Below are 22,561 nucleotides of genomic sequence, written 5' to 3' on the forward strand. Positions count from 1 at the left end.
CTAGATAATCTCCTGAGATCCCTTCCAATCCTAATAATCTATGATTCTAAGTGTTCCCACTCCCCCCAATATTAATTTTCCAGGCAAACTCTTGCTGTAGGTGCCACAAGGACATTAAATGACTGGGAATTGGAAGAGAGGTGATCTGCGCAATTGCAAATGGGAAGGCAGATGATTTTCAACTTGTGAAACAGGTTGTTTTTAGAAGTGGGTGAAAGTTTAAGAGTTCCATAATATTTGAATTTTTAATTAATTCTATTCAGCCACCCACTTTACTAACAAAAATGTTCACACAAAAACAAGTTTTGAAGTGGACGTTAGTATTCACTCCAGAAGGAAAGTACTTTCAAGCTCATCCAATTAGAGCACTGTAACAGGATCAGTTTACCTCTCCCAATCACAACCACGCCTTGGTTACCCTCTTCTGGGCCTCAGTTTCCCTCCTGATGTCTGTCTCCCCTTAGCAGGTAGACAATGCAGTCGCCCACTCTCCTGGTAGAGTCCCTTAATTTATCCCCCCGGGCAAACATAAGAGTCCATCCCTTCCAATGGAACAGAGTTCAATACAATCCTAAAACAATAAATAAATAAGTAAATAAATCCTACCACCATTCTTCACCTGCAGGGTTTCGTGTCTCGGTTGTCCTTCATCCTCCCAAGCTGAATAATCTCTTGCCCAGGGTCCTCCAGCCTTGTCTTCCCTACTTAATGCAGGGAAAAAGAAGAGATTTCCTCCTTCCTTCTATGTGAGCATCAGACTAGGATTCCTCAATAGAAACAGATGCAGACACCAAGCTTCAAGGCTACACCGCTCTTCTTATCCCAAATAGAGCTGGGAGCCATTTCTTGGCCAAAATTTTCTGCAAAAAACAGATGCATAAATATGTGTCCATTTATCAAATGGTTTCAGCAAAAAAAAAAAAAAAAAACCCAAACAAACCACACACAAAAAAAAACCCACCCCCAAAACATTTCATTTTGACATTGTCAAAACAATGTTTCATTTGAAAGTTTCCTTTAATTTTATTTAACAAAAAACAAAAAAACATTACATACGGTCGATGTCAAAACATTTCATCTAAGCAAAACAATTTTTGGACTTTTCAATGCACCAAAGATTTTGAAAATGAATTTTTGTTATTCAACCCCAAACATTTTTTTTCCATTTTTCAGAATTGCTAGCAAACCAAAACCAAAACCAAAACAAGGCGCCTCTCATTCACACAGCAATAATCCCACATCGTTTCCTTTCCTGCTTTTAGCACAGGTCTAAATCATCATTACTCAATGCAGCGCTCACAAGGAGCCTTTTACTATTCAGAACCATTGGCCCTCCCCAAGCTTCTTTCTCCTTGATCCTTTACAAGCTTCCTCCCAACTGCTGGACTCTCTATTCCAGCCTCACTCTTCAAGGCCTCTGAATTAAAAACCCATTGCTTTCAGCCTGACCCCCATCTCCCTTGTAGTAGAGCCAAACAGACAGCTGTTTTATACCCCTTCTCCTTTCCCAGCATGCACTGCTCCCAAGACTACAACTCCCATCACCTGCCGCAACTACATCCCCCAGAATAGCCTTGAGCTGCACTGAACCAAGACTGGGCCATGCCAGGCATGGAGCTTCCCTTAAAGAACCAGCACCATCTGACAGGCACAACATGATTTATCTGACCCACCAAGCCACACAGTTTGAATTTAGAATTGATGTGACCATTCTGTAGAGGGCATAAATGATACTAGTCAAAAAATATCAGACAACAAATTTATTCAGTGAAATCACAGTCCCCTTAGGGATCTACTTTAAACAGAATAGAAGGCTAAATGCATAGAATAAAGTGTTCTCTAGGACCTGTGGGTTTTAGGTGTTTTGTGTGTGTGTGTACACATATATGGGACGGAGAAGCGGGGATATACCTCAAAAAAAAAATCCCAGTCAGACCTGTCCCTAATGCCAGAAAACAAAGTATGGATGACAACTTCTTAAAATTGCAAGAATGAACTTTTTAAAAATAAGTGAATTGATTTTATTCTGGGGCCATTATCCAGGGGCTGAGCATGAACACAGATCAAAGGCTTGAGGCTGTATAGGACTTAGAAGGGTGAAGCTGCAGCACTAGAAAGAATGAAAACTAATGGCAGACATTCCAATTACCATTTTAATGACTAGAAGTTGGGTCTGAGGGCACAGACTAAAGGCAATCCCTGAACATGATTTGAACAAGGATGTATTAAGGTTCATTCATGGAAAATGGAAATGGCTGTGCCAACATTATTAGCATAGTGTTTGCAATTGGTATGCATAACCAGACATGTGGAAGTTCCCATCTGGACAATGCAGTGGGGTGGGTTCTATTAAGCAGAGAGACTCTGATACAGAGATTATTTGGAATCTTTGCGATTTCCTACTGCAGATGTTCTCAAGACAATTGTTGCTGTCTTAAGCTGCAGTGGTGTGGGGAGGAGAAGCAATGCACCTGTTGCTAGGCATTGGCAAAGTGATGCTTCCTCGTAGGCTTATTAAAAAATGAATGGGGTTAGTGCCATGTTCCAGCCCAACCAGTTTAAAAACAAACTAAACACATGATCACAGAGAACGGAGGGGGACTGATCCTGCCCCAGTAAAGTCAATGGGCGTTTTTCCCTAGACTGCAATGGGGAAGGGACCAGCTCAGAGAGGGGAGAGAACCTGTCCAGTGAATTAAATCACCATCAAATGCTGGGGAAATTCAGAATCAGAACTGACAGTGTCCGAGGTCCATATCTAATCAGATACCAATACATTTGGGGTGGCTGCATTTAATTACTCATAAGTGGTGAAACTGCGCTAGCTATGCAGGTCATCTTCAAAGAAAGCCAATTACGCTGAAGGAACAGGAGTGCTTGTGGCACCTTAGAGACTAACAAATGTATTTATTATTTATTTATTTATATATTCGGATGCATCCGAAGAAGTGGGCTGTAGCCCACAAAAGCTTGTGCTGAAATAAATTTGTTAGTCTCTAAGGTGCCACAAGTACTCCTGTTCTTTTTGCGGATACAGACTAACACGGCTGCTACTCTGAAACCTGTAATTACGCTGAAGTAATTGAGACTAGACCCCAGTGAAGTACTCCTTTAAACTTTAAAAATATTAAAGCTAAGGCCTGGTCTACACTAGGGGGGGGGCTAGATTACCTAGTGTCATTTAGGTAGCGAATAGCGTAGCTGAAGTCGAACTACCTTAGTTCAAACTACTCTACCCGTCCAGACGCCACAGGATCGAAGTCCGCAGCTCCCCCATCGACTCCGCCACCGCCGTTCGCGGTGGCGGAGTTCCGGAGTCGACGAGAGCGCGTTCGGAGTTCGAACTATCGCGTCTAGATTAGACGCGATAGTTCGAACTCTGAGAAGTCGAACTCTACGCGTCGACCCGGCGGGTAAGTATGGACCTACCCTAAGAGACACAATCTCTTCAAGTGTCCACGCAGTCTACTTTCAGGCCAGGCAAGTTTACATATCCATAATTACTCTGATATAAATTCATCCTTCAATTTACCCTTTCCTTACTGCAGGATACTTTCAGCCTCAGCTATTAATCATCCTATACAGCAATTATAATTGACTGAGATTAAAATAGATATTTTTGTGCATGAGGCTGTAAGATTTACGATATCGTGAATTGTTTATTAAAAAGCACATGGCAAGTGAAAAAGAATGGGTCACCATTTACAATTCAGAATAAACTTCCAAAGACTCTGGATACAGTAGACTCTGAATTCCTTCATTCTTGGGAGGAAATTTACCCCATCAAAACATACACAGACTCTTCAACTGCTTTGAATGTGAAAATGTGCTGATCAAATAATAATTCCCCGTTAAATAAGCTCAGAAAAAAGAGTTTGGTTAAATATTTGCTACTGACACAGATTTTCTTTAATGCAAGTAAGAGAAAGGACCCATTTCCCTGTTACAAATGGGAGACTATGTGGTAAATGCACATGCTAGTCAAAGGCCCAAACCTACTATAGGGATATCAGATTTGTCATACCAGAGATTAGAGTAATTTCTCTTTATTTGTCAGCAACAGCTGATGCTTCAGAGGAGGCGAAACAAAAATGTCATAATGCACTTGCGTACATGGTGGTGAGGTGAGAATTCCTTCCAGATCCCTGCAACTATGAGTCAATGTCAAAGCTCCACTTGATTTCAGTACAGGAGAATTTGTTTCCTAGATTGTAAAACTAAAAATACATCATAAATTTGGCCATAAAATTATCCAAGCCTTTTAAAACTACAGCCACTGTAGTTTTCCATGTGTTTTCCTGTGGCCATAAATCCCACACATTAACAACTTTGTACACCTTGGGAAGAAGGCTTCTCTTTGTTCTTTAAGTTTACATACATTCCACTGAATGCCTTGTTCTCATATCATGGGACAGGATGAAAAGAAAGGACCCCAGGATGTAGTGAAGCTCCAGGAAGCTTAATAAGTAGTATCTGTGGACAGTGAGCAGCATTTCTGAGCACAGGGAGGGTTTTGAGAGCAACCCATCCACAAAGAGAATGACTCATGGGATGACTGTGGGATAAAGATGCAATGTTGATGTTTCATGAACCAAAGCCTACTGCATTTGCTCTTCCGCATGCTTCAGCACAATCTCACCAGGTCACTATGGCTTGCGGGGTGGTCTTTTCCCCCCAATTCCCTCATTTTCAAGACATCATCATTCTTGTGCCTTAGTTCTATGTTACCTATACAGTATCATAAATCCTTTCATACTTTGGAGCTCCACATAAATACACCCAACTCATCTCTTGGTTCATGTCTGTGAAATTACTTTTCTGCTGCTGCCTTCTTCCTCAGTCAGATGTCCATATTAAGAGGCATGACAGACCATAGACGGTCACAAAGAGAGGAGGACGCAGCCACAAGGAGGGGTTCTGAGTTCACAGGGGCAGGGCAAACCTGGTCCTAGGTGGGATAGAAATAGGTAGGATCTTACATGTCTTAATTTGTATTCAGGTCCCCAAAATCTTGTTCTGCCTGCCATAGTCTTCTCCTTGTGCTGTTATTTTTTACTGGATTCAGACTCTCTCACACTAAGGGCTAGTCTACACTTACCAGCTGGGTCGACGCGGTGAGTTCGACTTCTCGGAGTTTGAACTATCGCGTCTAATCTGGACGCGATAGTTCGAACTCCGGAAGCGCCACGGTCGACTCCGGTACTCCACCACTGCAAACGGCGGTGGCGGAGTCGACCTTGGAGCCGCAGACTTCGATTCCGCGGCGTCTGGACGGGTGAGTAGTTCGAACTAGGGTACTTCGAATTCAGCTACGCTATTCACGTAGCTGAATTTGCGTACCCTAGTTCGACCCTGCTTCTTAGTGTGGACCAGCCCTAAGAGGCTTCTGGCTCCAAGTACAAGAGCACTCCCCTTTCTAGCTAACAATTATTAAATAGTCAATCTGTAAACATCTAGAAGATAAAAGGGAGATAAGTAACAGCCAACATGGATTTGTCAAGGACAAATCATGCCAAACCAACCTAGTTTCCTTCTTTGACAGGGTAACCAGCCTAACGGATGGGGGAGAGCATTAGACATGATATATCATGTCTTTAGTAAGGCTTCTGATGCCATCTCACATGACATTTTCATAAGCAAGCTAGGAAATTATGGTCTAGAAGAAATTCCTATAAAGTGGGTGCACAATTGGTTGAAAAAACAAAACATACTCAAAAACATACTTATAAATAGTTTACTGTCAAGCTTGGAGAATGCAAGACCCACAGAAGTCTGCTCTGGGTCTGATACTATTCAATATTTTCATTGATGACTTAGTGGATGGAGTAGAGAGTACACTTATGAAATATGCAGATGACACCAAGATGGGAGTGGGGTGGGGATGGCAAGCACTTTGGAGGACTGGATTAGAATTCAAAATGATCTTGATAAATTCAAGAGTTTGTCTGAAATAAAGAAGAAGAAATTCAATAAAGACAAGTGCAAAGTAGCGTACTTAGGAAGGAAAGATCAAGTGCACAAGCATAAAATGAGGAATAACTGGGTAGGCAGCGGTATTCCAGAAAAGGATCTGGGGATTATAGTGGATCACAAATGAATATGAGTCAACAGTGTGATGCTCTTGTTAAAAGGAAAAATGTCATTCTGGAGATGTATTAACAGGAGTATCATATGCAAGATAAGGAGGTAATTGTTCCACTCTACTTGGCACTGGTGAGGCCTCAGCTGTAGTGCTGTGTCCAGTTTTGGGCACCAAACTTTAAGAAAGATATTGGCAAATTGGAGGGAGTTCAGAGGAGAGCAACAACAAGTAGAAGTTAAAATAATTGGTCGTGTTTAGGCTGGAGAAGAGAAGGCAGAGGGGAAACATGGGAAGTCTTCAAATATGTAAAAGATTGTTATGAAGAGGACAGTGATCAGTTGTCCTCCATGTCCACCAAGAGTAGGACAAGAAACCATCAGCTTAGTTTGCAGGAAGGGAGAAATAAGTTAGATGTTAAGAAAATCTTTCTAACTATAAGGATACTGAAGCACCAAAACAGATTACCTAGGAAGGTTGTGAAATCCATGTCACAGGTGATTTTTAAGAACAGGTTAGATAGATAAGCATCTATACAGGGATGGGCTAGCTCAGTGTTTCTCAAACTGGGGTCGCCACTTATACAAGGAAAGCCCCAGGCGGGCTGGGCCGGTTTGTTTACCTGCCCTGTCCACAGGTCCGGCCAATCGTGGCTCCCACTGGCCGCAGTTCGCTGCTCCGGGCCAATGGGAGCTGCTGGAAGCGGCGTGGGCGGAGGGACTTACTGGCCGCCGCTTCCAGCAGCCCCCATTGGCTTGCAGCAGCGAACCTCAGCCAGTGGGAGCCGCGATTGGCCGAACCTACGGACAGGGCAGGTAAACAAACTGGCCTGGCCCGCCAGGGGCTTTCCCTACACAAGCAGCAACCCCAATTTGAGAAACACTGGGCTAGCTAAACTTATTTCCACCTTAGCACAGGGGGATGGAGTATGTGATCTCTAGAGGTCTCTTCCAGCCCTACATTTCTATGGTTTCTGTAAGGGAGTACTCTGAGAGATGCTCCATTCCCCCTTCCACTACAGTACGTGCACTGGATAGCATAATTTAGGGCCTAACCCAAAGTCCATGGGAGCCTTGACTTCAGTAGGCTTTGGATCAGTCCCTTAGGACTTTCTTTTCATTTAAAAACCCATAAAGGAGGAATTTGGAAATTTGACTCTAATGATAGTTCAAGGACTTAAAACGAATGTTGGAATCTCGTGATCCATTACAGATAACAATACTTGACCCATATTTCTCCTTTATGCATGTTTCCTCTTCTATCATCTCTAATGTATTTGAAGTCTTTTGGCTCTCCTGTTTTCTGGACATTTGTTTTATTGCACTAACATCGTGATGTCACTTGCATAATATCAGAATTCCATTGACTCACTGTGCCTGTCAGAAGCCCCTTTATACTGCTGGCAGCTGGCGTGCTAAGGAGTTTGTGCTTCGACATTCCTGAATTTCAACTGCCTTGTAAGTTTGTAATGTTAAATTCAGCATCCTGCTGAACTGATCCAGCATGCTCTCTCAACTCATCTGAAACAGCAGCTGAATAACTCAGCCAGGTGCATGGTCAACAAATAGGTGACTGTATGAGCACCAAGGCAGAAGAGGAGCCAAACTTTCCTCTCACTGACCCCAGATGGGGCATTAGCATTAGCCTTCTTTGCAGGAACAGAGCCAATCAATTTAGGTCTTCCAGTCCTGTGCTCCTCCTACCCCTTTAGTCCCAACTCTAAACTGGCACCTTTGGAACAGCTCAGAGATCAAAAGATTGCGGCGTTACCCCATGCTGCAGTCATTTCCATTCACTAGGCCATCTCCCCTTGGCTGGTTCTGAAGCATCTCTCCCCACCTAACCTCTCTACCCAGGCCCCCATATGACTCTTTGCCCCTCATCTCCAAGCCCACCTAGCACACAGCTCCAGCACCTGGCCTGCAGAAGCATATGCTAAGCATTAGCTGTCCCCCAAGATTCCTTTTCTCCTTCTCACTGCTGTTGTTCTCTGACCTGTCTGGATGCCTTGCCAAAATCACCATGTAATCAGTGCATCCCAGGCTCAGACCTTTCAGACTTATTGGCTGACAGCCTCGCTTGGGGCACCAGAAATGCCCCCGACACTTTACAGATCACATCACTTCTGTAACTTCTGAGGAAATATGCAGAACATTGCTGTTAAATGAAGCCTTTAAAGCTCAAGTAGGTCACAAGAAAGAGAACACAGTGTTTCCCCTCCCCGGCGCCCATTAGGGAAAAAGTGCTTTTCCTGTGGGGAAGGCACACACAGGTAATTAGCAGTTACAGGAGTCGTGTGACAAGCGTGCTACTCTGGAATTTTCATTTCAAACAACATGGCTGATTTACTACCAAGTTTGGGGAGAGCATGGTCATACGATAAAAAGGCCAAAAGCGACTAGTTTTGCAAGACTATGGCAAGGCGTTTAAAATTTTCAAACAAAATGAAAAATAGGTCACTTTACAAGACAGTTGCTCAGCAAAGCTTGTCATCACGAACATTTTAAATACCAAAATTATGGAAATGTCTTGTTATAGTTTCATTGTGAATATCAGGTAATTCCAGCAACTGTGAAAAATAACTGACCAGAAAGCCAACCTTATTTCAGACCATAGCTGTTGCATTATTTATGACTTTTAAGCTACATTGCGTTTGTAAGATTTTCAACTGACTGAATCCAGAATTCATGTCCACTTGGGCAGACCTTTGTGCCCATACAGACCCACACTGATGTTGGGGGAACTAGTCCATGTGAACCTGATTGCAGGATCAAGGCTCATGGGTGATTAAGTTGGGTCTGATTTTACATTCCTTGATAAAAATATGCCTTTAAAAAAAAAAGTTAATTGACACAATCACAATATTTGCTTGTGCTTCTACCTTCCCTTGGGGTCGAGGTTGGCTCTTGTTTGGATCTTCTCCAAAATTCAAGGGTGTTTGAGTCCAAAGATTTTCTTCAGCCTGTTGAAGAGAGAAATGGATCAGCTGCAAATTTTAGATACTAATCCAAATTTCTGCAAAATTAGGCCACATAGTCTTGCAAAGACTTATATATACTTAACTTTACACAATTGAGATTAGTGGGGCTAGCATTAAAAATGTTGCTCCTTTGCAGTATTAACAAGAGAAAGAACTTGCTTTCTTCCACCCTCAGTCTGCCTCATCTATTGAGATTGTAAGCTCTTTGAAGCAGGGACTGTCTCTTACCAACTGTATATACTGTGTCTAGCAAAGGAAGGCCATGATTGTAATCAGGGTCTCTCAGCATTACTGTAATGCAAATAATAATAATACTCAGATGTTTAATGTTAAGTATGTCTGTAAGTCTTTGGAGCATTGGAGTCTGAGATGATGAAATGCTGTTTGCATCCAGGCTCTTGGTGTAGGTCCATTTCTACTTGACAGATTAACAGAAATCACTTGTTTTAATTTACCATCATTGAAAACCTTTAGTAAGGTAGCTTTGTCTAGACGCTACAGAGGGCATCTACAGGTCACACTATAGGACACCATAGCTTCCTTTAGGGACACCTATAGAGGGAGACCAGCTAGTATGAAGAAGTGAGGGCTAAATGCTATACTGACTGTACATCTTCATAATTCAGCCCTGTGTGTGTATTTATAAACATATATATTATTTCAGTTAAATTATGATGGATGAAATCTTGGCTCCACTGAAGTCAATAGCAAAACTCCTATCAACCTCATTGGAGCCAGAATTTCACCCAGCATTTATTTATATTGGTTCTTCTCTTGCTTTTTGGATTACAGGGTTAATCTTACTTTTTTGGATTAGTTGCCATGGTATCTGAAAACAGATGTTCCAGCCTTTTAGAAGGACAGCTAGGCAATGGTGAGGTACAGTATGATGGTTGTTATGTGTTATGTGTGGTTAAAAGTTACAAACACAGGCACGGGCTAAAACAAGATATTTGAAAAGCCATGACAGCCAGATTTCCCTGACAAAAATTGGCACACTGCTGAGTGACTATGGTGGGTGGTCCCAGTACTCACGGTTTAAGGCCAGAAGAAACCATTACGTTCATCCAGTCTGACTTCCTGCATAACACAGGCCATATAATTTGACCTAGTGATTCCTGCATTGAGCCCAATAACTTGTGATTGAACTAGAGTATGGGCCTGATCCTGCTCCCATTCAGGAAAATGCCCATTGACTTGAACTGTGAAAGACCAAGTCCATATCTTTTAGGACAATTTCTGATCCCCTTAGCTATGGTCTACCAGACATTTACCTACTCAGGCTATGCCTAAGGCCACCCTGCTCCTTCCTCTCATCTTTCTCAGTCAGCTCATTAGACTGTGCTGTGCTGAACAAACAGTGAAGTGGGAAAGGAGGGAAGCAGGAAAAAACAGGCCACAGAAATGGCTTTGGAGCACTGGGAAGTCATACCATTGACCAGTACCCCCTGCAAGTGGTGAGAAAGAAAAACAATGTCCTGGAAGGAGAGGGGGAAATTGCAACAAACACTGAGTCTAACAACAAAGTCACATCGGTTTTGCAAAAACACACCTATCTTCAATATTTTCCCATTATATTGAGCTCAGTGGTGGCCTCTGTAAGGTGCTACACGTGTCAATGGAAGTTTCTCCATGGTTCGTGGGTTGTATGTGACCCATAGTATGTAAACCATCCCTTTCTTAGGAGCAATTACACTACAGTCTACATTAGTAACATTATTCCAATATTTCAGGCTTTATGCGCATACAGGCTAATATTCACCATCAGCGTTTTATAAGGGTTCTTCCTGTGGCACACACGTGTAGTTTATTTTAAGGATTCCTCTGATGGGTGTAAAATAAATTCCATGACAATAGTTAAAACGCAGTAAGTTATTTCTTACGTTAACAGAAACACATTTTGTGGTTGTTTCAACATTCTGCTTGGCGTCTTCCTGAAGCATTTGACCTATATCATCCTCCCACTCTTGCTTCAGCTTCTGTAGATTCAAACTATCTTTTGAAGGGAGCAATCTGTTTTAATGTGTTCAGCTGTAGTGGTGAGGCTCTAACGAGGTGGTGGGAGGAAAACTCACTGGCTGAGCCCATTTTCAGTTTGTAAAATCTACCATATGCCTTATTTATGTAGCAAATTTAATTACGCTCTTTGAGCCAGATCCTCAGCTGGTGTAAATCAGTATAGGCCTATTGAAGTTGAGTTACCCCCAATTTGCATCTGCTGAGGATCTAGCCATTTCATTTTATTGATGGTTTTTGCCACCCATTCTTTGAGTAAATCTCTGACCACGTTGTCCCCTCCATGTCTCTAGGAAAAGAAGCAAATTCCCCAGGAATTCCAGGCTGGGGAATAGCCAAGCCATTTATGGACCTCTTTCCACATATAAAGTGGTGTTAAGGAGCCTGATTCTGTGGTACTTGTGTAGCCAAAACTCCTTGTGATTCAGAGGCCCAAGGCTGCTCATTTAAAATGTAGAAATGAGAACACTTGCTGGTTTAAGGGCTGACCCTGAATTACTTGCACCTCCAAAACAACCTTTCCCAGCTGTCCAATGACCTAAGCAATATACAATTTCCAGTCCCTTTTATGGCAAACTTTGGGAAAGAATGGCCACAATCTATAGATTCACTAGAAACACCTGAAAACAACTGTTATTAAATAATTTCACTAAAGAGAAACCCCAGAGGACAAGAGGGGAGTGTAAGTGTTTTGAAAACTTAGGGTTCCTTCAGAAGGTTGTGAAAATGTCACACCATCCCAAGCTTTCTTCCCTCCCACCCCCAACTGATGCCTAATTGACAAAATCTGTATCACACTTCTGGAAACAGAGAATGAGGTGTCATTCATCCCTGTGCTGAGGCTTAGGTGGTACTTACGTGGCGTTGGCTCTCTCCAGGGAGGTGAGTTTCCCTCATTATGTCCAGGAAATAAAATGCATAATGGATTTTCCATAAAGCGTATTACAAGAACAAACTAGTCCATAAAAGATTATGGGCCAGATCCTGAGCAGGAGTGAACTGGTCTAACTGCATTGACTCCAACAGAGCTCTGTTGATTTATACCAGCTGAGGATCTGGCCATTTGTGCTAAAGTTCTCTAATATATTCTAAGAGGCGCCTGAACCAAATACCTTGTCCCTTTCCCCATACCAGCAGATCTGTGTAATAAGGAAGCACTTCAAGGATGATATGAATTTGAGTCACATGTCCAAAGGAGTCATTCCATTGCCCTTCTCTGATTCATCACCATTCCAGTCGGGAAAGCTCAGGACCAAAAGTCAGGAGATCCGGGTGGTATTCCTGTCCCTGTTCCTGATTTGCTGCATGATCTCTGGTAAGTCGCCCAACCTGTCTGTGCTTCAGATATCCTAATTGTAAAACTGAGATCGTTATTGGCTGCGCCTCACAAGAGTGCTATGAGGCATAATGCATTACGGTGAAATGCTTTTAAAATTCCTCAGACAGAGGAGTTTTAGAAGTACAGAGAATCACTACTCTGATAAATATACACACTGTGTTTTAATCTTTGCAGAATTCATCTGACCAGGGTAAAAGCTATATTTGATTAGATTCTTTCCCCTAGACTGTAATCAAGATTCCACCATCCACCTCCGAATGGACCACAGCATGCCTCCTCCATCTCCTGATCCTCCAATTTCTGCTTGCTTGTCACCTGATGCCAAGAGTTCTGAATCAGATATTCAGAGAAGACACGAGAGTGTTCAAATACGAGTGATAGACGTGGGTATCAGATACCCAACTGAGTTGCACAAGACTTTTGCTATGCTCCTCTGTGCTGGATGCTCTTTGTTATTATCATCTTCCGTCGTCCTTTTTTTCAACAAATGGTCCTCAGCAAAATATGTGATCTCGCCATTCCCAGATCTAATTTCCACATATATTGGACATGCTGACTGGGCTTTTAAAGCCTCTGAAGTCAGCAGCCTCATGCTGTTAATACTGTGGTCCATCCAGTGGTTTTTACTCCAATACAAGTAGGCATTTCATTGACATCAATAGTTGCTGAGCCCTTAAATAGCTATTTAACATTATCAAAGTGCCACCTTAATTAATCAGTTAAACCTCCCAATCCCACTGCCATGTATGTAAGGAAGCATCAATCCCTGTTTTACATATGAGGACAGGGATGGAGACGGAGAGATTACGTGACTTGTGCAAAGCCAGACGGTGTATCAGTAGCAAAGCCAGGATTAGCTCCTTTGGGAGCTAGCCAGAGAAAAGGTGTGGCTAGGGCACCTGAGAGATGCACTAATTCAACATTGCCCTACACAGCCTCCAGCAGCAAGGCACCTATGGAAACACAACTACAATTTAAAGCTACCCGCTCAAGGGAAAACTCTCAGGGAGAGCTCTGGTGCCAATCTTATTTGCCCTTCCTGTCACATACAGCTTCCCTCACTGCTACATGGCAGCAAACTATACTCCCTTACACCAGCAGGCAGAAAATCAAGCTTGTGATGTCCAAGAAAACCTGTTTTGATTGTAGCAGATTTGCTAAACACCCCCTGAAAATTTTGTTTGCAACCAACTTCTGTAAGAATCCCATACTCACCGTTTAGCTGCTTCTAGATGAGTGTGTTTGTAGCACTGGAGATTGGATCATTTCATAATTTTCCTTCCAGCTGCCTCCAGAATCTGTCACTGAGCAACCGAAACAAGGATGTCATGGAAATGACATAGCCAGTACACAAACCATAAAGTATCATTATTAAATAATGAAAGGACTAATTTCGCGAGAACACATAGTATGCAGCATAATTTTCCTTAGCCCCTGCCATATCTTCCAGGTCAATCATTGGGCGCCATTTCCTGTTCATTACTGGTACCCTGCATTTATACCGGACTTTGACCATATATGTCACAGTTCTGACTGTCCCATCATCTGACATTACCTGTGAAGAAAAGGTAAAGCTTTAGTGGCACAGATTGCAAAAGGTCAGAGCAGTAACCAGATAAGCAGCACAGCATGACAAGATGTTGGGTTCTTCATTCTTGATTAACGTGCATCTTTGTGTGACAGGAAAATGGATGATGAGGGAAGCACATCACACACTTTATTACCAGCCTAAGCTGCAGTCATCATACTGCTGTCCTGATGGGTATGCTGAGCTAGGGGGGCAGCAGGGGAGCAATATAACATGTAGTTGTAGAGCATGTAAAAACAGGATTCCAGGTTTAGTCTTGCAGCATATATGCCAGGCTTAATAAAAGATGAGTCAGCATTTCTATTCGAAATTGGCCATTTTAATTTAGCTCAAAATAGAGGTGCATGGGGCTGGCACACACATTGCTATGGTGTCCTCAGGCCATACCATGCCCATCACATCACTTTACATTTTGTAAAAATGTTTTAAAACATGTTGTTCTTTACTAAATTCTGTGTGATCCTCCAAACATGCAAATCCAGAATGAATGAGCGTACGCACATGTCTCAGCATTTTCATTCTGTCACCGATTTCAAACCATTATGGTATATAAAACGCCTTTAATTAGCCATATTTTACCAATAACTTCAGTGGGGGCTGGAACATGCCCATAATACTAACACCCTCAGGGTAATAGGAGAGTACTATTGGAGCAGAGACCATCTTTTTGTTGTCTGTTTGTGCAGCACCTAGCACAGTGGGGTCCTGGTGCATGACTGGGATGCCTAGGCACTATAATCATACGAATAATAACTAATAGTTATCCCTATTTTATAACCTGGAGAAGCAAAGGCATGCAGGATGGAAATTTCAAAAGCACGTAAGTCACTCAGGAGTTAAGTCAGTGACCGTTAGTGATTTTTGAAGCCAGTGGGACTGAGGCACTTTTGAAAATTTTACTCAGAATGAATAAATGAATTGGCCAAGGTCACACGGAAGATCTGTGCTAGAGCTGGGTTTAGAATTTAGGCTTTCCTGGTTCCCCATCAAATGTTCTTTCCACTAAGGCATGTTCTTTCCTACATGCCGTAGACCCTATATAAACTCCACATACAGTCACACCTTCCTCTCCTGCTGCCTGGCTGAAAAGGACACAGTGAAAACACTACAAAAGGAAAGATTTTGTTTGTTAAGATATTAATAGGGTATATTACTGAAATATATTTTCAAGCAGATTTATTTTAAATCAACTGATCAATGCTGCGAATTTGTCAAGGAATCTAGAACATGATATTCAACAAATCACAGAGCCGCTGTTTTCTGTTTTGTTTTCCCTATTAGTTTGATCAATGTTTCTCAAACAGGGGTCGCCGCTTGTGTAGGGAAAGCCCCTGGAAGGCCTGGCCGGTTTGTTTACCTGCCCCGTCTGCAGGTCTGGCCGATCGCGGCTCCCACTGGCCGCAGTTCACCGCTGCAGGCCAATGGGGGCTGCTGGAAGCAGCGGCCAGTAAGTCCCTCTGCCTGCACTGCTTCCAGCAGCTCCCATTGGCCTGGAGCAGTGAACCCTGGCCAGTGGGAGCCGCGATTGGCTGAACCTGCGGATGGGGTAGGTAAACAAACCAGCCTGGCCACCAGGGGCTTTCCCTACACAAGCAGCGACCCCAGTTTGAGAAACACTGACTTAATCAAATGAGCACTTTTCACAGGCATCCTTAAAACAATGACACTTAGGCAGTGGCATGCCATCAGTGTATGCAAGGAATGCATCGCATGCCCCAGGACTAGTTGTACCTGAAGGACAATTTAGTCTGGTTCTCGCATGTGCAAACAAAATGGTGTCCCCCGTACAGCGTGGCCTCGCATTCACTGTATGTGCAAAGTTACACTGCATGGAGGACGCCATTTTGCTTGCAAATGTACAATTCCATGCCTGACTAAAAATATCAGGGGTGCCAATGCACTTAGGAAGTTTTTTGTTTTGTTTTGACTAAGACCCGCCCCCATTAAACTCGTTGAGATCCCTTCTTTGATTGCTTTCCTATTACTGCTGCTTACTGTGATGTGCGTGTGTAAAAGGAACATATATATATATATATATACACATACACACACACACACATACATACACACACACACACAAATTCCTTTGTGGTTATCACATAAATGCTTTTATTTCACAAAATCCAGTATATCTTTCAAGCTATTACACAGACTGGGCCAAACTCATACCTGAAGTAAGCCTTCTGATGCCCGGGGATCAAAAAAATCACAACAGTTATAAGTGTAAAAGGCTTATTGGTTCCTCCCACCCATCTCCCTCTGCCAATGCAGAATTGCTCCATCGCACATTTTCTAGTACTTTGTCCAATCTAGTTTTTAAAAGGTCCAAGTGATGGTCCAAAGTCTAGTTCTCTCAGACCACTACTCCATGGGCTAACATCTCACTGTCAAGATTTCCTGATATTCAACCAAAGTTTTCCATTTCTTAATTTCATCCCATTACTCATAATTACATCCCACTAAATTACTCCTAACTGTATCCCACTAAAAAATATGTTTACATTCCTGATGCTAAACCTCTTCAAGCATTTGTAGACTGTCCCACCTTAACTGTTACTTAGTCAAGCTAGCCCTATTTAGCTGTTTTAAACTTTCCTCCTCAGTTAGTATCTCTGAATATTTTATGCCCACTAATTAGTCAATATTTTTCTGATAATACCCAGAACTGAACACAGCTACACCTAGAATACTGATGATTAATTTTCTACTTTATATAATTATGTGTGGTGCTATTAAAATGTTACTTCCACTTGTCTGGATAACCAGAATAGCCTTCTAGTGACTCGACCACTCACAGGCAATGTGATGGTTCCAAAATCATGGACAAAATCCTTGTAGCACACACATCAATGTAAATGATAAACTAGAAGACAGTAGACAGACACTGTAGACATAATATTTGATATTGATTCCTGTATTATAGCAAACCCCGGAGATTTACTTCTTGTTTCAGATTCCCCTGGAAAGTTTTGGGTCTATCATTTACTGTGCTGGTTCTTGTGTTTCATGGGAGTGGCATCAGTTATGTTCACCACATGACTTTGTTGCTGGATGTCATTGCTGCTTATTTTGTAACTACCAGGGTGTTCTGATGGTACCATACTTTGGATAACAATCAAGTAAGTCACTGCTATGTATACTAATAAATATTGTTACTTACAAGAGGATGAAAAGAAAAATATTATAAATGAATTAATGGAAAACTCCATTTGTTATAAAGTATGACCGCTTGCTAAAATTACAAAGAATTCCCACATCAATATTATATTAAAATGCATATCAAAGAAGTTTAAAATGAGTTGACATGTACAATAATATATTTCCAATCATACAGTTCCTTCTTAATAAGGTATTTTATTTCTCAGTAGGGTAATGTTTCATTAGATCATATTCAGTGTTAACTGGTTTGTTTCAAGGAGTAACGTGTTGCAATGTGTGCTTGTTGCATGATTCGAGACATTCATTAAACATCAACTAATATCTAGGATCTAATCCAAAATGCACTGAAGTCAATGGGAATCTTCCAACTGACTTCAGTGGGCTTTCACCCAGCCCCTAGTGAGCAATATGCAATAGTTCTATTTAATTTCAGGAACTAACAGGTATTTCTTCTCGTTAGTGTCTGAAGATCCCATCTCCTCACAACTACCTTTCCAAGGTCTGGTGGTTCAGGATCTTTGTGTTCTGTGAGGAAAGTGTCATGAGAACCGTTCCACTGTCCTACTCATGGCCAGTTTCCTGCTCAATATATCAAGACTAAAGGCAACAGTAAAAGGATGAGCTAGATTGTATGGAGTCTTATGCCAAAACTGATTTTGTAAGAACGTAAGACATGGACAAAGCATTGTTAAAATGGTATATTTCCATATTGCCTATTTAATTTTAATTGCAAAAAAAAAAATCTACTTGCTTGAACCATTTTCCATGTGATTTCCAGGATTTCTGGCTGGATTCCTTTACAAAGAGGATACAGTTCTTCATGTTCTGCCCATAACTCCGTATGTTTCCTCACAGCAGAAAAACAAATGGACATATCCGCTTAGGAATAAGATCAGGATTCTGCCAAAGCCATATTCAAAGCTATTCTTCCTACACATGTCCAACTTGAGACTGGATTCAGACGATATTCCATGCAATTGTATCCACTTATGCCATGTCTGAACTTGTTGCTCAGTGTCAAAGCAGCTGCTTCAGCAATCACAGCTACTAGTTGTAAAGAGAGGGAGCAATAGCTCAGAGCAGCAGTGCAGACTCACAGAAGGAAGAAAATACGAATAGTATAGGCAAATGTAGCAGCCATGCAATCACAGCATAGTCTTGAGTTTCCTGATGGCCAGGACACAGCTTATGACAAAGTCCTATGTAACGGATTAAACCAATGGACTGCTATAAACGTGTAATAAGGTTTTATAGAAATTACTCTAAACCCCTAAAGGATTTAATGATATTCTGTTCTGAACTGTCCTACAGAAATTCTATATCAGGGAAATAATTCTCTATTCAATTCTGTCATTGTTCAAAAACTTATGGATGTTATAGTTTTCTATTAAATTCTACAATTCCTCCCATGCTGGGATGTCAAAGACACAGTCTGGACCTTTGAACTGTATATCAGCACGTGGCCAAGGCCCTGGATGCTTTTCTTCATTGGACATAAACCTTTAATCTTAAAGGCTCAATAACAATTCTCCCTGCTCACTTTGAGTTATATTCACCAATATGCAGAGAGTCAGCACAAGGCCTGAGCATCACCTAAATCTCTCTTAAAGCCTCAAAATAAGGGTTGTGCTCTGGGCTTCTGCACAGGGAAGAATTTCACCCTGACAAAGTAACACCAATTGCTAAAGCGAAACATTCAGCTGATCTCATAGATCAGTAACAGAGCTGAGCGACTATGGCAAAAAATTCAGGACTATTCATTTGCATCTTTAAACAAATTTGCTTCGGCTGGGAATCTCAGCCTTTCGCATTTGCTTTCTGCAAATATTCTGGGCTGGAGTTTTCAAAGGAATCTAAGGGAGTTGGTTAGGCACCCAAATCCCATTAAACTCTCCATAGAATTTGGGTGCCTAATTGCATTAGGCCCCTTTGAAATTACCTGTCTTAATGAACAAATTCGCTAGTAGGAATATTGGCTGAAACAGGAAATATTTCAGAATATTAGTGACAAGCAAATTTTGGTCTCATCATCCTGAATATTAACACTGGAATCTTGTTCCTGAGAGTTAGGGTCATCCAATCAGAAAAGAGAAATAAACCATGTGACCTAGGATGTTCAATGGAAACAGGTAAAATTTTCGATCTCAGACTGTTGCAATGAACTGCTCACAGATGAGCTAACAAGTAGGAATTAGCCACAGAAAAGATTTACTGAATAGTTCTGAATATTTAACACATTCAAGAAAATCAGTAGGGGCTGAACTGTGGCCCTGGCTACACCCGGCACCGGGCATAGAGGCATGCAAGGCATCCATTATGCTCCTAGAACAGCTACTCACATCAACAGTGAGAGGGGACACAGGCTCTGAAACTTTAGGTCTCCCCACCCATCCACCCACCCACCCACCCACAAAATGCTCCACAGCTATGTCGCCACCATAACAACGAGCATCCATGGCACCAGCTATAGACCCTGAACAGCATAGCATGCACCTTCTCTGGACCAACAGGAAGACTGACGCCCTTGAGTCCAAGTCTTCCTCTTGGGCTGCTCCTGGGGCAACACAGCAATAGCTCATGGCAAAGCCGTAACTGATTCCTGTGACTAGAAAAACTGGAAACAGCAAAAAGGGTGAAAATTCACTGCAGAAAGTATTCATTGCAAACTGTCAACCCAGGTCTAATCAAAGCCTTGACCAACACTGACTCAATCGAGATTGCCTTCAATCTGATAGGAAAAAAATCAGAGGAGATATAGCGGGTCTTGGAAATGATTCATTCATTCATTCAGCAAATCATTCTACGAAATGCTACGGGGAATAGAATATTATAGGGAAATTACAAGATAGAGATTCACACCATTTTGTCACATCAACAGACATACATTAGTCTATGGGATTTTTCAGAGGAACGAGATGACCAGAAAAAACCAAACCCAGATGACCAACACTTTTGAATGTCAAGCAGCCTGTTTTTGGTTTATTTTCCCTTCAAGATGCTCACCATACTTTAGGAGAAGCTCTCTCAAAACAGGATAAGGAAGAACTTTTGACTGATTTTTGTTATATGGACTTTCAAAAAACACTCTATTAGAAGATGTTCTCATTTGTTATTTCATTCTCCATCCTAATTAGTTCTATAAGAAACCCTTATGCACAACATTTTTATATAGCACGTGACTGATGGGTTAAATTCTGCCACCTTTGCTCCCGTGAGTAGTACCTTAACTCCACAAGCTGTCCTATAGAAATCAAGGCAACAGTATCCCTCAGTGTGAGTAAGGATGGAAGAATCTGGCCTTATATTAGAAATCCTTGTAAAGTTATAAAACCCTCAGGCAAAAACAATCTATCGTGGATTTATATCTTCTCTCTAAATTGTTGCCTTTCAGAAACTATATATACTTTTTCCCCATATTCGTCAGATGATTTTGATTGTGTAGCAGATTTATTGCCCGTGTTAAATTTTACAAACAAAATATGAGAAAATCTTGTAGGCATGAAGATTTGAATCAAGTATTTCTTGGGGCGGGGAGGAGCATTTCTTCTTTTGGAAGAAACTATTTGCCTCTGTGGCCAAAGCAATGATGTCAGAGGGTGGTAAAATGTTTTCTCATCATACATATTTCTTGATGTTTTGTAATTTACCATCCCACTGTGTTTCTGATCTTAACAATGGTTTATCACAATTAAGCATGAAGAAAGAGCCTGATTGGCTGATGAAAGTTCCAACTGTATGAGGAACAAGCATAACTGCATGCTGCAAGTTAGGTCTCAGTTACCAAAACAATCACTGTATACAAGTAAATCATGCTTAATATGCTTCCAAAAGTAAACTCATACTAGACTAGATGTCCTCATTTCCCAGGTGTCTGAAGGTTCTTGGCTTTCAACTTCAGCACCCACTCATCCGCATGTTTATTGCTTGTTCATAATACACCTTTTATCATACGATCAGGATAGCAGGAACATCATGTTAGCATTAAACTGAGTCTTCCCAGTACAACATATTGCTTTGGACACAAAGGTTTTTTAAAACAAAACAAAGTATGGTATACATAAAATGTTTTGTCCTTATGGATCTCAGCTGTCAAATCTGTTCTTTCAGTAACTGCTGATTTCTTTTTGTTTGCACACTGCAAAATTTTCCCCAGATTTTCTATTTTATACGAAAGACGAACAAAAAATAGGTGAATAAAAAAGGCTAGTAAAAGACTGATGCATATGAATCTATTAATTTTATATATGAGTTCTCACTGTGCAATGTGTGTGTTTCTAGCTTTCGGAGAAGTGTGCCATGATTCTGTGGTAATAATATGTCAACTGAAACCAAGCCAAACCCCCTGAACTTCCTTTCATAAATGATATAAAAACAGATTCTAGAGAGCACCTGTGTAAAATATTATACTTCTTTGGAACATTTTCATGCATTTATTTTGTCATGGGGGGGTTAAATAATTTAAATTCCACAGATGGATACAGCACACTGGTTCTTACTTCAGTCAGAAGAATAAGAAACTTGGAGGCAGATGTCAGAGTAGATCTCCAATTAATCTTTCAGACATGTCAACAGTCCTGGTAAGTGGCTTTTTTCCCATGCAATACATAATGCTTATGATGTTATGCCTAAAAAATTGTCCGTTGCAAAAGACTGACCAGAGCCTGCACATATTGTTAGGGGACATCGAGCTGTTGGTTAGGAAAAATGAGCTGCTGGGGGTGCTGTGTGGGAGGAGATGTAAAACCAAGGTCCTTGTGGTCAGTAAAGTCCTCAAGACCCTTTTCAGAAGAGTTAACCACAGTATCCTGGCCAATGGGGTAATTACATTCCGGCTTCAAATTCCCTGTGCAGTGTCAACAGAAGTAATCTTCACTTCCGGTTCTAAAATGCCACATACCCATGCTGTGCACTGTTAAATAGTTGCCCTACTTCACCCTGCACTTCAGTGGTGACTGAAGTCACTTGTGTATATAGTGTGCATTTCAGCTGGATACATATGTGAGCTCTTTGGGCTTCTCTGTGGTGAAAAGCTCTATGTACAAGTAATAGCAATAGAAAGTAATGAGGAGCTGCTTAATATATTTCAAGTTATTTAATATAAACACCGTGCTCCAAACTCAACCCTGGCTTTCACCCAGGCAACCTCAGACTAGAATTTGGCCTCAAAGAACAAAGCTCTTAGTGCAGATTAATACTTTTCTAGTGTTCTGTGTATACATGCTTTTTCCTTCAACCCTTTTAGCATTAAGAGCCCTCACTATGTAGCTAAGATTCTACTTCTTAATAATCAGAACATGTTATATATTTTAATCCCCATTGCACAGAATGTAGGTCTATTAAATAGTTACTTTCTTTTTTTTTTAAAGCACACCAATAAAAGGAAAATGAAAAGTAAATTCT

At 41.4% G+C, this 22,561-nt stretch overlaps 1 long non-coding RNA gene across 2 annotated transcripts in view; it reads right to left on the minus strand.

Moving 5' to 3' along the window:
* The window catches only part of LOC123375917, a 58,256-nt gene that overhangs the window by 22,894 nt on the left and 12,801 nt on the right, over positions 1-22,561 (minus strand). For both annotated transcript variants that reach the window (XR_006581620.1, XR_006581619.1), the window contains exons 2-4: positions 13,630-13,718; positions 8,961-9,041; positions 607-860 (exon numbers count right to left, since the gene is read on the minus strand). This is a non-coding gene — a long non-coding RNA (uncharacterized LOC123375917). The remainder of the gene's footprint in view (positions 1-606; positions 861-8,960; positions 9,042-13,629; positions 13,719-22,561) is intronic.

Source organism: Mauremys mutica, chromosome 8, assembly GCF_020497125.1.
Source record: "Mauremys mutica isolate MM-2020 ecotype Southern chromosome 8, ASM2049712v1, whole genome shotgun sequence".
Classification (NCBI taxonomy): domain Eukaryota; kingdom Metazoa; phylum Chordata; order Testudines; family Geoemydidae; genus Mauremys; species Mauremys mutica.